This window comes from Gorilla gorilla, chromosome 5 (genome assembly GCF_029281585.2).
Source record: "Gorilla gorilla gorilla isolate KB3781 chromosome 5, NHGRI_mGorGor1-v2.1_pri, whole genome shotgun sequence".
Classification (NCBI taxonomy): domain Eukaryota; kingdom Metazoa; phylum Chordata; class Mammalia; order Primates; family Hominidae; genus Gorilla; species Gorilla gorilla.
The window spans coordinates 193,753,074-193,765,874 of record NC_073229.2 but is presented as its reverse complement, the minus strand read 5'-3'; the positions used below and the strand labels follow the sequence as shown (position 1 = coordinate 193,765,874).

The following is a 12,801-nucleotide window of genomic DNA, read 5'->3' as shown; positions in this document are numbered from 1 at the left end:
CTCTGTAATCCAGGCAGCAGTGAGGCCCACATTGTCTGAATAGCCCTCACGTGTGAAGCCAGGGTGAGCACACACCTTCTGTTTCCTGACACTCCTCCTCTTTGCAAACGGCCTTCTCCCCAGCTTCTTTGAGAAGGCACATGGAGCTAGCAGGTAGATTCTGGTGCTGTTAATGACATTGTTCTACATTCAGATCAAAGTGGAGGAGACATATTTCTGGCATGTACCTAGTTGTCACAGAAGAAGTCGATGTTCACATTATAATAAATAATGGTATTCGCTGTATGTCAAGTATTGCTCCAATTATTTATATTAACTGATTCAGTCCTCAGATGAACCCTCCAAAGAAGATGCTGTTATTGGCCCCATTTCATAGATAAAGGAGCTGAGGCGGGTGAGACTCCGTAACTTTCCTTAGATGACATGGCTGGTGAATGGCAGTGCCAGGATTCAAATCCAGGCTGCTGGACCCAGTCCAGTCTGCTCAGAATTGCTGTGCTGCCCTCCAGTACCCATGGGCACCAGGACTTGCATAGGGAATAATGAAAGCATGAAGGTTCTCAAGAATTTGGATTGTAGAGAAAAGTCACTATTTTTAGAGTTAGATGTGATTTACTCCTCCTTTTGCAAACTTGGAAGATGGCTGTCAATGAATAAAGAAACTGGTCTCAGTGCCTGTGAAAACATCGAGGAAAAGGACCGCTTTAAAAACTTGCCTTCTGGCCAGGAGCGGTGGCTTATGCCTGTAATCCCAGCACTTTGGGAGGCTGAGGCGGGTGGATCATGAGGTCAGGAGTTTGAGACCAGCCTAACTAACATGGCGAAATCCCATCTCTACTAAAAATATGAAAACTAGCTGGGCGTGGTGGCGTTTGCCTGTAATCCCAGCTACTCAGGAGGCTGAGGCAGGAGAATTGCTTGGACCCGGGAGGTGGAGGTTGCAGTGAGCCGAGATCGCGCCACTGCACTCCAGCCTGGGTGACAGAGTGAGACTCTGTCTCAAAAAATGAAATGAAATGAAATATAAATAACCCTGCCTCCTGGTGGAGGAAACAAAGGCTGCCAGAGCCTGCAAGGCTGGGTGACCACAGGAGGGTGGTGGACAGGGACATTCACAGCCTGTGCTGCAGTTAGGGTGGGACCCACATGATAGTACACTGGGTATATACTTAATAATGGCTTTGCTGGGTCAAATGGTAGCGCTCTTTTAAGTCCTTTGAGAAATCTCCAGACTGCTTTCCACAGTGGCTAAACTAATTTATATTCCCACCAAGAATGTATGAGTGTTCCCTTTCTCCATAGCCTCACCAGTATCTGTTGTGTTTTGATATTTTTTTTACAAAAAAAAAAAAAAACCCTTTTAAGTTCAGGGGTACATGTGCAGATTTATTATATAGGTATATCATATCAAGGGGATTTGTTGTGCAGATTATTTTGTCATCCAGGTACTAAGCCTATTACCCAACAGTTATTTTTTTCTGATCCTCTCCTTGCTCTCCACCTCCACCCTCAATACACCCCAGTGTCTGTTGTTTCCCTCCATGTGTCCATGTGTTCATTTGGATCCCACTTGTGAAAACGTGCAGTATTTGGTTTTCTATTCCTGAGTTAGTTTGCTAAGGATAATGGCCTCTAGCTTCCCTTGCATCCCTGCAAAGGACATGATCTCATTCTTTTTTATGGCTGCATAGTGTTCTATGGCGTATATGTCCCACGTTTTCTTTCTCCATTCTACCATTGGTAAGCATTTAAGTTGATTCCATATCTTTGCTATTGTGAATAGTGCTGCAGTGAACATACATGTACATGTGTCTTTAGGATAGAATAATTTATATTCCTTTGGGTATATACCCAACAATGGGATTACTGGGTTGAATGGTAGTTCTGTCTTTAGATCTTTGAGCAATCACCACACTGATTTCCACAATGGTTGAACTAACTTATACTTCCACCAACAGTGTATAAGCGTTCCCTTTTCTCTACAATCTCACCAGCATCTGTTATTTTTCGACTTCTTAATAGCCATTCTGACTGGCATGAGATGGTATCTCATTGTGATCTTGATTTGCATTTCTCTCATGATAAGTGATGCTGAGCTTTTTCTCATATGCTCATTGGCCATATGTATGTCTTTTGAAAAGTGTCTGTTCATGTCCTTTGCCCACTTTTTAATGGGGTTGTTTTTTCTGTAAAGTTGTTTCAGTTCCTTATGGATGCTGGATTTTATTAGACCTTTGTCAGATGCATAGTTTGCAAATACTTTATCTTATCCTGTAGGTTGTCTGTTTACTCTGTTGTTTGTTTTGCTGTGCAGAAGCTCCTTAGTTTAATTAGGTCCCATTTGCCAACATTTGCTTTTTTGCAATTGCTTTTGGTGTCTTTGTCATGAAATCTTTGCCTGTTCTTATGTCCAGAATAGTGTTGCCTAGGTTATATTCCAGGGTTTTTATAGTTTTGGGTTTTACATTTAAGTTTTTAATCCATCTTGAGTTGATTTTTGTATATGGCTAAAGGAAGGGGTCCAGCTTCAATCTTCTGCATATAGCTAGCTACTTATCCCAGCACCATTTATTGAATAGGGAGTCCTTTCCCCCCATTGCTTGTTTTTGTCAGGTTTGTCAAAGATCAGATGGTCATAGGTGTGTGGCCTTATTTCTGGCCTCTCCCTTCTGTTCAGTTGGTCTCTGTGCCTCTTTTTATACCAGTATAGGTATAGGGCTACTGTAGCCCTGTAGTATAGTTTGAAGTTAGGTAATAAGATGCCTCCAGCTTTGTTCATTTTGCTTAGGATTGCCTTGGCTATTCAGGCTCTTTTTTGGTTCCGTATGAATTTTAAAATAGGTTTTTTCCAGTTGTGTGAAGAATGTCATTGATAGTTTGTTAGGAATAACATTGAATTTGTAAATTGCTTTAGGTAGTATGGCCATTTTAATGATTGATTCTTCCTATCCATGAACATGGAATGTTTTTTCATTCGTTTGTTTCCTCTCTGGTTTCTTTTAGCAGTAGTTGTAATTCTCATTGTAGATGTCTTTCACCTCCCTGGTTAGTTGTATTTCTAGGTATTTTATTCTTTTTGAGGCCATTGTGAATGGGAGTTCACTCATGATTTGGCTCTTGGTTTGGCTGTTGGTGTGTAAGAATGCTAGTGATATTTGTATGTTGATTTTGTATTCTGAAACTTTGCTGACGTTTATCAGATCAAGGAGCTTTTGGGCTGAGACAATAGGGTTTTGTAGATATAGAATCATGTCATCTGCAAACAAAGATATTTTTATTTCCTCTCTTCCTATTTAGATGGCTTTTATTTCTTTCTCTTGCCTGATTGCTCTGGCCAGGACTTCCCAATACTACGTTGAATGGGAGTGGTGAGAGAGGGCATCCTTGTCTTGTGTCAGTTTTCAAGGGGAATGCTTCCAGCTTTTGTCAATTCAGTACAACGTTGGCTGTGGGTTTGTCATAGATGGCTCTCATTATTTTGAGGTATATTCCTTCAGTACCTAGTTTATTGAGATTTTTAAATATAAAAGGATGTTGAATTTTATTTAAAGTCTTTTTGGCATCTATTGAGATAATCATGCATTTTTGTCTTTAGTTCTCTTAATGTGATGAATCACATTTATTGATTTGTGTATGTTGAACCAACTTTGCATCTGGGGATGAAGCCTACTAGATTGTGGTGGATTAGCTTTTGGATGTGCTGTTGGGTTTGGTTTGCTAGTATTTTCTTCAGGATTGTTGCATCAATGCTCCTCAACGATATTGGCCTGAAGTTTTCTGTGTGTGTGTGTGTGTCTGTGTGTGTGTGTTTGTGATTGCCATGTTTTGGTATCTGGATGATGCTGGCATCATAGAATGAGTTGGGGAGGAGTCCCTTCTCCTAAATTTTTTGAATAGTTTTAGTAGGAATGGTACCAGCTCTTCATTATACATCTGGTACAACTCAGCTTTGAAAACATTTGATCCTGAGCTTTGGTTGGCTGGCTATTTATTACCAATTCAATTTCAGAACTTGTTATTGGTTCAGATTCTTTCTGGTTTAGTCTTGGGAGGATGTATGTGCCCAGGGATTTAATTTATCCATTTCTTCTAGATTTTCTAGTTCGTATGCATAGAGGTATTCATAGTAGTCTCTGATGGTTGTTTGTATGTCTGTGGTGTTAGTGGTAACATCCCGCTTATCATTTCTAATTGTGTTTATTTGGATCTTCTCTGTTCTTATTAGTCTGGCTAGCAGTCTATCTTATTAATTTTTTCAAAAAACCAACTTCTGGATTTGTTAATCTTTTGAATTGTTTTGTGTCTCAATCTCCTTCAGTTCAGCTCTGATTTTGGTTATTTCTTGTCTTCTGCTAGCTTTAGGGTTGGTTTGCTCTTGCTTCTTTAGTTCTTTTAGTCGTCATGTTACTTTGTTAATTTGAGATATTTCTACCTTTTGATGTGGGTGTTTAGTGCTATAAATTTCCCTCTTAATACTGCTTTAGCTTGTCCCAGAGATTCTGGTATGTTGTATCTTTGTTCTCATTAGTTTTGAAGAACTCCTTGATATCTGCCTTCATTCTATTATTTACCCAAAAGTCATTCAGGAGCAGGTTGTTTAATTTCCATGTAATTGTATGATTTTGAGCAATTTTCTTAGTCTTGATTCCTATTTTTATTGAGCCGTGGTCAGAGAGAGTAGTTGGTATGATTTCAATATTTTGCATTTGTTGAGAATTATTTTATGTCTGATTGTGTGATTGATTTCAGAGTATGTGACATGTGGTGATGAGAAGAATGTATATTCTGTCTTTTTAGGATGGTGAGTTCTGTAGATATCTATCAGGTCCGTTTGGTCTAGTGTTGAGTTCAAGTCCTGAATATCTTTGTTAATTTTCTGCCTTGATGACCTGTCTAATACTGTCAGTGGGGGTGTTGAAGTCTCCCACTGTTATTGCACAAAAGACTAAATCTCTTTGAAGGTCTCTAAGAACTTGCTTTGTGCTCAGCATCACTGATTATAACAGAAATGCAAATCACAGCCATAATGAGATACCATCTCATACCAGTCAGAATGGCAATTATTAAAAGTCAAAAAATACAGATGTTGTTGAGGTTGTGGAGCATAAAATTAGTTCAACCATTGTGGAAGACAGTGTGGTGATTCCTCAAAGACCTAAAGAGGGAATTACCATTCAACCTAGCAATCCCATTACTTGGTATATACCCAAAGGAATATAAATTATTCTATTATAAAGACTCATGCACATGTATGTTCATTGCAGCACTACTCACAATAGCAAAGACATGGAATCAACATAAATGCATACCGGTAATAGACTGGGTAAAGAAAATGTGGTACATATACACCATAGCATACTATGTAACCATAACAAACGATGAGATCATGTCCTTTGCAGAGACATGGGTCGAGCTGGAGGCCACTATCCTTAGCAAACTGATGCAGGAACAGAAAACCAAACACTGCATATTCTTATTAGTGGGAGCTAAATGATGAGAACTCATGGCACATAGAGGGGAACAACAGACACTGGGATGTACTCAACAGTAGGGGGTGAAAGTGTGTCTGGAATTGGTGGCTTCTTGGTCTCCCTGACTCCAAGAATGAAGCCGCGGACCCTCACGGTGAGTGTTACAGTTTTTAAAGATGGTGTGTCTGGAGTTTCTTCCTTCTGGTGGGTTCGTGGTCTCACTGGCTTCAGGAGTGAAGGTGCAGACCTTTGCGGTGAGCGTTACAGTTCTTTAAGAAGGCACGTCTGGAGTTGTTCGTCCCTCCCAGTGGGTTCGTGGTCTCGCTGGCTTCAGAAGTGAAGCTGCAGACCTTTGCGGTGAATGTTACAGTTCATAAAGGCAGCGCATCTGGAGTTGTTCATTCCTTCCAGTTGGTTCATGGTCTCACTGGCCTCAGGAGTGAAGCTGCAGACTTTTGCGGTGAGTGCTACAGCTCATAAAGGCGGCGCGAAACCAAAGAGTAGCAGCAGCAAGATTTATTGCGAAGAGTGAAAGAACAAAGTTTCCACAGCGTGGAAGGGAAGCCAAGCGGGTTGCTGCTGTTGGCTCGGGCAGCCTGCTTTTATTCTCTTAACTGACCCCACCCACATCCTGCCAATTGGTCCATTTTACAGAGCACTGATTGGTCTGTTTTACAGAGAGCTGATTGGTCCATTTTGACAGGGTGCTGATTGGTGTATTTACAATCCCTGAGCTAGACACAGAGTGCTGATTGGTGCATTTACAATCCTCTGGCTAGAGGTAAAATTTCTCCAAGTCCCCCCTAGATTGGCTAGACACAGAGCACTGATTGGTGCGTTTACAAACCTTTAGCTAGACACAGAGTGCTGATTGGTACATTTACAATCCTCTAGCTAGACATAAAAGTTCTCCAAGTCCCTACCAGATTAGCTAGATACAGAGTGCTGATTGATGCATCTATAAACATTTAGCTAGACACAGAGTGCTGATTGGTGCATTTACAATCTGTGAGCTAGACACAGAGTGCTGATCGGTGCATTTACAATCCTCTAGCTAGACATAAAAGTTCTCCAAGTCCCCACCAGATTAGCTGGACACAGAGCACTGATTGGTGCGTTTACAAGCTTTTAGCTAGACACAGAGTGCTGATTGGTGCATTTACAAACCTTGAGCTAGACACAAAGTGCTGATTGGTGCATTTACAATCCTTTAGCTAGACACAAAAGTTCTCCAAGTCCCCATTAGATTAGCTAGACACAGAGCACTGATTGGTGTTTTTACAAACCTTGAGTTAGACACAGGGTGCCAATTGGTGCATTTACAATCCTCTAGCTAGACATAAAAGTTCTCCAAGTCCCCACCAGATCAGCTAGACACAGAGTGCTGATTGGTGCATCCACAAACCCCAAGCAAGACACAGAGTGCTGATTGGTGCATATACAATCCTCCAGCTAGACATAAAAGTTCTCCAAGACCCCACCTGACTCAGGAGCCCAGCTGGCTTCGCCTAGTGGATCCCGCTCCGGCGCCTTAGGCAGAGCTGACCACCAGTCCCATGCTGCACGCCTGCACACCTAACCCCTTGGGCAGTCGACAGGACCGGGTGCCACAGAGCAGGGGGTGGTGCCCGTCAGGGGGGCTTGGGCCACGTGGGAGCTCACGGGAGTGGCAGGGGTGGGGCTCGGGCATGTCAGGCTGCAGGTCCCGAGCCCTGCCCTGCGGGGAGGCGGCTGAAGCCTGGCGAGAATTTGAGCATGGCACGGGCAGGCTGGCAGTGCTAGGGGACCTGGCGCACCCTCCACAGGTGCTGGCCCGGGTGCTAAGCCCCTCACTGCTTGGGGCCGGTGGCACCGGCTGGCTGCTCCAAGTGTGGGACCTGCTGAGCCCGCACCCACCTGGAACTCACGCTGGCCCGTGAGCACCATGCACAGCCCTGGTTCCTGCCCACGTCTCTCCCTCCACACCTCCCCGCAAGCAGAGGGAGCCGGCTCTGGCCTCGGCCAGCCCAGAGAGGGGCTCCCACAGTGCAGTGGCTGGCTGAAGGGCTCCTCAAGTGTGGCCAGAGTGGATGCCGAGGCCGAGGAGGCACCGAGAGCAAGCGAGGGCTGCTAGCACATTGTCACCTCTCAGAAGGAGGGAGAGAATCAGGAAAAATAACTAATGGGTACTAGGGTTAATACCTGGGTGATGAAATAATCTCTACAACAAACTACCATAACACAAGTTGACCTATGTAACAAACCTGCACTTGTAACCTGAAGTTAAAATAAAAGTTAAAAGAAATGACTTCATGATTGACAGGATGCTGATAAGTAGTTATAAAGCAGCTAATGTGCATATGTAATTTTAGATACATGGTTCAAAATGAGAAATAATAACTCATTAAATTGGATTTTATTTCATTCATTTTTATTTCATAAACACATTTTGTTTGACTGTCACCATATAAAATCTAGATGCCTAAATCATTAGAATCTGGATGCTCCTGTCTGGAGTGCATATATGTTTAGGACAGTTAAGTTTTTCTTGTTAAATTGAACCCTTTACCATAATTTAATGTCCTTCTTTGTGTTTTGTGATTTTTATTGGTTTAAAGTCAGTTTTCTGGTTTTTAGCTTTTTAATAGCCATTCTGATTGGTATGAGATGGTATCTCATTGTAGTTTTGATTTACATTTCCCTGATGATTTCTGATAATGAACATTTCTCTCATTTGTTTGTTGGCCACTTGTATGTCTTCTTTTGAGATGTGTCTATTCATGCCCTTTGCCCATTTTTCAATGAGGTTGTTTTTGCTTCTTGAAGTTTCCTATAGATTCTGGGTATTAGGCTCTGTCAGATGCATAGTTTTCATCTGGCAAAAGATTGTCTTTTTGCTTTGTTGAGAGTTTCTTTTGCTGTACACAAGCTATTTCATTTCATTAGGTCCCATTTGTCAATTTTTGCTTTTGTTACAATTGCTTTAGGGGACTTAGCCAAAAATTATTTGCCAAGGACAAAGTTAAGAAGAGTATTTCCTAGGTTGTCTTTCAGGATTTTAATAGTTTACAGTCTTACGTTTAAATCTTTAGTCCATTTTGAATTTATTTACATATATGGTGAAAGGAGTCCAGCTTCCATCTTCTGCATATGGCTAGCCAGTTATTCCAACACCATTTATTGAATAGGGAGTCCTTTCCTCATTGCTTGTTTTTGTCAGCCTTGTCGAAAATCAGATGGTTTTTGATGTGTGGCTTTCTTTCTGAGTTTTCCATTGAGTTGTATTGGTCTGTGTGTCTGTTTTATTGTTGTTGTTGTTGTTTTTACCAGTACCATGTTGTTTTAGTTACTGTAGCTCCATCTGATTTTTAATCATTGCTTTTTAAGATTGCTTTATTGTGGCACATAAGGTGTGTGATGTTATAAAGAAAAGCCATCTTTTTTTTTCTTTGGGCATTTAAACATCTAGAGTTTTAAAAATTAGTTTATGATATAGGCTTATAATTCTTCATAATAAAGTATTACTGTACATGTACACCCCACTTAACCTGAGGTACAAGCAACATTATTTTATTAGTACCATCTTTTACATGGCTTAAAATGCAAAAATCGTATTTTATTACTCAATAAGAATTTTTGACATAATTTCTTTTGAATAATCTTTTGCCAACTTCCATTATCTGCATTACTTTGTCCAACATGTGGTAGCATTTATTTGTTTTAAATGAAGGCTTATTGATATATAATTTATATATGGCAAGATTCATTCTTGTGTTGCACAAGTAAATGAGAATTTGTAGTTGCATCATCATGTGACCTCCACCACAGTCAGGATGAAGAACGCCCCCACCCAGAGAGATCTCTTGGCCCCCCTTGTAGGCATCTCCAACCCCCAGTCACTGGCTGACCCTGGCTTGACTTCTGTCCCTCCAATCTTGTTTTTTCAGGAAGTCATGTAAGTTGGAAAGTACAGTATGCATTTAGTGTGTGTGTTCCTTCATGAACATAGTACTTTTAAGATTTGTTTATGTATCAATAGTTTTTTTTTATTGCCAAGTCAAGTTCCATTGCATAGATATGTCACACTTTGTGTATTTGCCAGTGTGTGGATGTTTTGATTGGCTCTAATTTTTATCTATTATGAATGAAGCTGCTAGAAACATTCATGAACAGCTCTTTGAGTGAATGCATATTTTTATTTTTCTTGAATAAATACATATGGGATTTCTAGGTCATGTATTATTTGTATGTTTTACTTTATAAGAAACTGCCAAAAAGTCCAGGCACAGTGGCTCATGCCTTTAATCCCATAGGGAGGCCAAGGTGGGTGGATCACTTGAGGCTTGGGCTTCAAGACCAGCCTAGCTAATATGGAGAAACCATGTCTGTACTAAAAATACAGAAATTAGCTGGTCATGGTAGTGCATGCCTGTTGTCCCAACTACTTGGGAGGCTGGGGCACAAGAATTGTTTGAACCCGGGAGGCAGAGGTTTCAGTGAGCTGAGATTGCACCACTGCACTCCAGCCTGGTCAACAGAGCCAGACTCTGTCTCAAAGAAAAGACAAATTAAAAAAAATTAAGAAACTGCCAAACTGTTTTCCAAGCAGCTGTGCAATTATACCTTCCCACCAGAGGGATATATAAGAATTACACTTGTTTTAACAGTGAGAATGGGGTACGTTTTATTTGAACACCAGCTAATATAATGCAAAAAGGCAATTATGGGCCCATTTCAGTTATGAACAAAATTATGTAAATCCTAATAAAAGAAGAGCCAACTGAATTCAACTGTGCTCTTAAAATGCATCTTGACTAAGTAGGGTTTACTCCAAACTCAAGGTCAGCTAAGCATCAGAAAATCTAATGACTTGATTCACTACTTTGATACAGTAAGGAGAAGATACTTTCTTATCTCAGTAGATCCTGAAGAAGCATTTGGTTTTGTTACTATTTAGGATTTAAAATGAAATCTAGCAAAGTAGGAATAAAAAGGAGATTCTTGATCTGAATCTGTTTAGTTAAAGACACAAATGTCACTTTTACAACTCCTTTTGACACAATACTGGAGATCCTATCCAGTATGACAAAGACAAACAAGAGTGATGACTGGTAGAGATAAAACTTTCATTATTTGCAGATGATTTGATTAATTTAGCTTGAAAGACCAATAGAATTATTATGCTATTATAACTAACATAATTCAACAAGGTCACTGCATGCAGTATCTAGTTACAACAATAATTACACTAACAATAACTAAGTAAACTTAAAAATAAGATTTCCTTTATAATGGCAACTCATACTTGAAAGTGTCTAGGAACTTAACTTAAAAAAAATAGCCATGGGGAAAATTTTAAATCTCTAATAAACTGCTGTTGGGGTGATCAGACCCAACACCAGGTCATGGGGGTGACGAAGTATGGTGGAGTCAAAGGAATGAGAAAAGACCGTTTAAGAGAGAAAGTGGGTCCAGGGGGCCAACACGAGTATGAAGGCTGCGAAGGCCCTGAGCTCTGGAAGCCCAGACTATTTATTGGTGATCAAACAAAGAAACAGGTGGTGAGAATGTGGGGTTGAAAGGGAGCATTGCATTAAGCACATGATTTACAGCTGTGATGGTTTAGCATATGCTCTGCTACTTGAGATAATGGAGAGCAGGTTTAACTCAAGACACAATCGACCCTGGGAGAGCAAGGAGCAAGGAGCCAGCAAGTCTAGACACATTCAAGAGCCACAAGCCCTGGATTCTATGCAGGCCACGAGGGGTTTTATGCCCTGGGCTTAGATTATGGTGCATCAGGGTAGCCTTCCACCCTTTAGCACAGAGCTTGGTGTTCCAAAGGCCACAAGGGGTTTTAGACCCTGGACCCTGGACATGTTCCAAGACTCTTTTACATTATGTGAGACATACAAGCCCTGCCTCACTTCTCTCCCAACACTCAGCTTTTCTCCCAACAACTGCATAGAAGATCTAAGTAACATTCCATATAATTCCATAGCTTAAGTTACAACTTAATGTTATAAAAATGTCAATTCTCCATTAATGTATAAATGCACTGCAATCTCTATCAAAATTCCAGTAGAACTCAGTAAAGTTATTCCAAAAAAATATGTAGGAGAAGAAAGGTCCATAAAAGATAAAGTCAACTTTATATTCTCCCTATTAGAGAATTAAAAAAAGTGCTTTCAAAGACAGAAATTAAAAAAATGGAGCAGTGGCTCAAGAACTGCAATTAAGCCAGAAGAATGTAGAGAGGGAAGTGCAATTAAGCCAGAGAATTCAGAGGGAGACCCATGTGTATTTTCAGGCTTGATACATATTAAATATGGAAACACAAAATAATGGGGAAAAGATGGGTTATTTGGTACAATGTTTAGAGAAAAACTGGCTCTCTCCATTGTGAAAAATAAAACTATTTCTATTTAAATATATGATTTAAATATCTCAATTGAAAGGTAAAACTATAAGTAAGTAGAAGAGGCCAGATGCAGTGGCTCATACCTATAATCCTAGCACGTTGGGAGGCTGAGGCGGGTGGATCACCTGAGGTCAGGAGTTTGAGATCAGCCTGGCCAACATGGCAAAAACCCGTCTCTACTAAAAATACAAAAATTAGCCGGGCATGGTGGGAGGTGCCTGTAATCCCTGCTACTTGGGAGGCTGAGGCAGGAGAATTGCTTGAATCCAGGGAGGGTGGAGGTTGCAGTGAGCCAGGATTGCACCACTGCACTCCACCTGGGTGAAAGAGCAAAACTGCGTTTCAAAATGAATCAATCAATAAATAAGTAGAAGAAAATATAGGATAATATTTTTGTAAACCCTGTGCTTGGGAAAAACTTTTTAAATAAAACTTGAAAAGTATAAAACGTGACAAAAAAATGTAATGTAGTTACAGAATTATTTTCAATGAAGGACACCATGACAAAGTTAATGGCCAACAACTGACAGTAATGTTTAAAGTGGAGAAAGGAGTAATATATTAAAAAGTGTGTCTTGATTCTTGCTAGACCTCAGAGTCACTGGGGGCCCTTCTCTAAACTTGTTGTACCTCACTGAACACTAACCGAAACCGAATTTCTGTGAATGGGATGGGCACTTTATCAAGATATGACTGCCATGTGATATAGATTCAGAATGAAGCCCATTGATTTAGAAAGATTATTGCATGTCCTATATGAGAGATTTGCTAGTAATTTAGGTCTGGATTTATTTTTATCATTCCTGGAACTCATTTTGCTCTTCCTTAATAATGATTTATTTTTTCTTAATTATGGCTAATTCTCATTATTATTCCCCTTTATCTTTTCTCACTGTTTTTTTTTAATTGTAGAACTCTTACTAAATGAAT

General features: G+C 40.4%; 1 protein-coding gene across 10 annotated transcripts in view; it reads left to right on the top strand.

Annotated features, from left to right (window-relative positions):
* The window catches only part of WDR27 (WD repeat domain 27), a 251,268-nt gene that overhangs the window by 221,099 nt on the left and 17,368 nt on the right, over positions 1 to 12,801 (top strand). The window lies entirely within an intron of this gene.